Raw genomic sequence first — 4,974 nt, 5'->3', positions numbered from 1 at the left:
AAGAACTAAACCTAATCCTTATTCTAGAGAGAAGAGAGAGCTTCTCTCTCTAAAACTCTAAAACTAAAACTATCTATCTAATAATCTCCCAAATTAGTCTATGGGTGTGAATGTTCTTTCAATCCCCTTCAATCCTTGGCTCTTATATGCATTTTGGCGCCAAAGTTGGTTGTTGAAACCTTCCAAAATTGCCAGGCACGTGTTGCCTTAATGAGGTCATGTGCGATCATCGACGCGTGCGCGCACGGTACGCGTGCGCGTCCCTGGCCGATTCCACAATGTGCGCGCGAGCGCCTTGTGCGCGTACGCGTGCTTGGCTCACTTTGCTTCTTTGACTTTTTATGCTTCTCTCCACTTGTATGCTTCCTTCCTTGCTTCCTTTGATCCATGCCTAGCCTACTCCAATCCTGGAATTACTAGCAAACATATCAAGGCATCTTATGGAATCAAAGAGAAACTAGAATTCATCAAAATAAGACTTAAAAAGCATGTTTTTACACTTAAGCACAAATAAGGGAGAGATAACAAAACCATGCCAATTCCTAGGCTAAATGTGACAAAAGGTTATCAAAATACTCTACATTCAATACAAAACAAACCGTCAAATTGGGGTTTGTCAATACCCTACTTGGGACTCCAGTCTCTTGATGTTTTTTCCTTGGTTTTTGATATTGGCTCGCACTTCTTCCTTAAACACCTTGTTGTCTTGGACTTCTCTACATAAATCTTCAAGTAGAGTCTCAATTTTTGAAAGTCTATCATCCGTTAGTGATGGTGGATTGGGGTTAGGTGAGTGAGAAGGGTGGTTAGGTGGGTGTTGATAGGATCTCTGTGAGGTATGTTGGTGAGTTGTATTGTTGTTGGAATTGAGGTTGTGGCGTCTCTGGTCTTGACCTTGGTCTTGTTGATTTTCCCAACCAAAGTTGGGATGATTTCTCCATCCAGAGTTGTAAGTTTTGGAGTATGGGTCATGGATTTGTCTAGGTGAATTTCCAACGTAGTTGGCTTGTTCCCAGTCACCTTCTTCTCCTATATTCACTCTTTCTTGAGCTGGTGATGAAGTGATGACTGCTGCAACTTGGTTTTCCTCCACCTTCTTGGTGAGATCTGCTAGCTACTTAGTGATCATCTTATTTTGAGCTAGCAATGCATCCATGTGGTTCAGTTCTATTACTCTTTGAGTGCTACTTCTTTCAGAGGCATAGAAGTAGTCATTCTCAGCTACTGTTTCAATGACATCTATGGCTTCTTTAATGGTTTTCTTCTTATTTAGAGAGCCCCCTGATGAATGATCTACAACCTTCTTTGACTCATAGGAAAGACCTTCATAGAAAATGTGAAGTTGAACCCATTTATTGAACATATCTGGTGGGCATCTTCTTGTTAAGTCCTTGAACCTCTTCCATGCCTCATAGAGAGTCTCACCATCTTGTTGCCTGAAAGTCTGCACCTCAGCTCTCAGCCTATTAATTCTTTGAGGAGGGTAAAATCTTGCCAAAAATTTATTCACCACATCTTCCCAATTTGTTAAGCTCTCCTTTGGGAAGGATTTAAGCCACTTGGATGCCTTGTCCCTGAGTGAAAAAGGGAACAAAAACAGCCTATAGAGATCCGGGTGGATTCCATTAGACTTCACAGTGTCACAAATTCTCAAGAAGGTGGTTAGATGTTGATTGTGGTCTTCTTGAGCACTTCCTCCAAATGAGCAGTTGTTATGAACAAGGGTGATGAGCTGGGGTTTTAGTTCAAAGTTGTTGGCATGTATGGTGGGCTTCTGGATGCTACTTCTACAGTTTCCTGGATTTGGATTGATGTAGGAGCCTAGAACTCTCCTTTCTTGCCCAGCATGATTTGCAGGGCCTTCTCTAGCATGGTTGTGAGCTTCTTCTTCATGATTATTTTCCAAGTTCTCTTCCATGTTGGTTTCAAAGTACTCTTCATCTTCCTCAGCACCAACAACTCCTTTCCCTCTTGCTTCCTTCCTTAGTCTCCAGAGGGTTCTTTCAGGTTCTGAATCGAAGGAGGTTGAAGCTCCCCCTCTTCTCCTTGTCATACAACTAACAAAGCACAGAGCAAGAGATGAAATAAAGAGATTATTCTTGTCAGAGTGATTGTTAGTGTGAGTGATGCAAATTATCAAACAGTTAGTGGGTTAGTGAGCAGAATTGTAGATAATAACAAAAAAGAAAGAAAAACAGAGAAGGTAAAGGGGATGTGGAAGAAGCTAAACAAAATGAAGATAAATGACTGAATAGAGTAAACAACAAAGGAAAAAAAATAAAAGATAAAATGCTCAATCTAGTGAACTTCCAACTTAATCATTGTTGATACAAAATCAATCCCCGGCAACGGCACCATAAACTTGATTCATGAAAACTTGTCTCTCAACAAATTTCCTTTCGGCAAGTATACCAAATTATCGTCAAGTAAAAACTCAAAATAGAGTGAGGTCGAATCCCACAGGGATTGATTGGTCAAGCAACTTTAGTTGGAAGAGTATGCTAGTTGAGCTAAACAGAATGTAGTTTGAGAATTGCAGAAAATTAAATGGCGGGAAAGTAAATAGCAGAAAATAAAGTGCAGAATCTTAGATGGGGATTTGGGGGAATGAGCATGTAAATAAATGGCAGAAAGTAAAGAGAATGGGTAAGATCAGAAATAGGGAATTCATTGGGCTCAGGAGATGTTGTATTCTCCGGATCAAATTTATTTTCATCTCTTCCTCAATCAAAGCATCTATTGATCTTCTTGGCAATCTTAAGTGATTGGGTTCCAATTCCTTGGCAACCCAATCTCTCTAAGCTTGAACAATTGCCCAATTCCTTGATTTAATTGCTCATGGGAAGAGATGAAGTGTGGTCACTGATTATACCACATGTATTTCCAAATCAAAGTGTTGGGAGGATTACATGTCACTATATCCGTCCAGACCCCAATTTGGTCTAACATGAGAAAGCATTTCTAGCATGATCTCCTCATCCCTTTTCCAAGGCTCAGAGGAGATCCAATTATGGAGAGTTTCTTTTCCAAGACAACTAACCAATTGAATTAAGATCGAAAGCTTTCTAGTAAATCAAAAGAGAAGAAGGAAGAAGAGAATGAAAACTAAAATTGATCCATCAAATTACAACAGAGCTCCCTAACCCAATGAAAGGGGTTTAGTTGTTCATAGCTCTAGAAATGGAAAATGGCAGAAAAGAATACATCCCTAGCTAAAAGTGCAGAAAAGTAAATATACAGAGGGTAGTTCTCCAAGTGCCAAGCCTCTCTATAGTTCAAAACTACTCCTATATATACTACTTCTCTTGATCTTCTAGTGAGTTCTTCATGTCTTGGATGTGGGCCTTAGATCTTGAGTTGAAGCAGTTACAATCTTTAGTGGGCTCAGCTTGCAGAGAAGTATGAATTAGGCATGGGCATTAGTGAAGTCAACGTTAAGTGACATTGTGGGTTCGAGAACGTTAGTGGCAATCACATTTTTCACTAACGTTCCAACCCCATATAGCCCACGTTAACTCCAACGTTAGTGGCACCAACGTGACCACTAACGTAGCCTTGTAAACCTTCGCAAGCGTTATTGGAACTCACCTTTCTCAATAACGTTGCCTTATAAACCTTCGCAAGCGTTATTGGGACTCACCTTTCCCAATAACGTTGCCTTGTGCCCTTTGTCCCTACGTTAGAGTTCACGTTAGTGTAACTAACGTGGCTCTTAACGTGGTTATGCCTCACCTTCGAGAGCGTTAGTGACACTTACCTTTGTCACTAACGCTCCAAGTGCCGCTACTCTCCACGTTAGAGCTCACGTTAACTAAGTTAACGTGGCCACTAACGTGGTAGTGAATGCCATCTCCAACGTTAGTGACAAAGGTGAGTGTCACTAACGTTGGCTCATCAATATTAGCTCCATGTTAACTTTCACGTTAGTGGTCTTAACATGACCACTAACGTGGGCAATGCTATTTTGATCCAACGTTAGTGACAAAGGTGAGTGTCACTAACGTTGGCATTGTTCCTCTCTTCCACGTTAGAGTTCACGTTAACTAAGTTAACATGACTCTTAACGTGGCTTATTGCCAAATCTTGGAACGTTAGTGGTGTTCACGTTTACCACTAACGTTGGAGCTTTGTTTTGTCTCCACATTAACTACCACGTTAACCTAGTTAATGTGGCAATTAACATGGGCTTATGATGGCTTCGCAGGTGTTATTGGTGATCACTTTTCTCATTAACGTCGCAAGCTATTTACCATTCCACGTTAGTGGTCACATTAACTAGATTAACGTGAGTACTAACGTGGTTCTTCCTTGCTTCCTTTGTCTTGAAATCAAGCAAATAAAGTGCATCAAAGCTCTAGCCAAAGTCATGAGATTATGCATCATCAATTTATCATTCAATTTTAGCAAAAATCCTCATGAAATCATGTGAAATTCACAATAGTTATTTGAATCAAGGTGTAAGTGTATTTTCATCCAAAACTTTCCTTATTCACTAAGAAAATGCATGAAACTAACCTAAAACAGTAAAGAAAAGGTCAGTGAAACTGGCCTAGATGCCCTGGCATCAACTAGCAATCGTTACTGAGTTAAAAAGGGGACTAAGATTCAACCTCCTTCTCTTAGCCACTGAAAACCATTACTATGCATTGAAGATTTGTTGAAATCAATTAATCATATTATGCTTTTATGATTATATCCAGAAAGTATATTTTATTCGTGTTTTTGTATATGAATATATGATGTTTTCATGTTAAATGTCATCTTTAATATGCTAATCATCCTATTATAGAATTATGTGCTTATATGAATGATGAGATAACGTAATTTAATTTATTTTAATGCTTATATGAATGCATTATAATCTATGGTCTGCGTATATTATACCTATTTAAATTGATCCTTCGTGATATAACATGTTCAATAAGTTCACATCAAAATAATAAATTAAAATTAACAAGGCTTAAAAGAGCAAGC

General features: G+C 39.2%; 1 non-coding gene across 1 annotated transcript; it reads left to right on the top strand.

The window, feature by feature from the left end:
- Positions 1 to 1,358: 1,358 nt before the first annotated feature.
- On the top strand, positions 1,359 to 1,465 carry LOC130953458 (small nucleolar RNA R71). Its single transcript, XR_009075628.1, has one exon. It is a non-coding gene; the product is annotated as a small nucleolar RNA R71 (small nucleolar RNA).
- Positions 1,466 to 4,974: the final 3,509 nt, after the last annotated feature.

This window comes from Arachis stenosperma, chromosome 9, assembly GCF_014773155.1.
Source record: "Arachis stenosperma cultivar V10309 chromosome 9, arast.V10309.gnm1.PFL2, whole genome shotgun sequence".
Taxonomy (NCBI): domain Eukaryota; kingdom Viridiplantae; phylum Streptophyta; class Magnoliopsida; order Fabales; family Fabaceae; genus Arachis; species Arachis stenosperma.
Note: the sequence above shows the minus strand (reverse complement) of the source record. Positions and strands in the feature narration are given on the sequence as shown.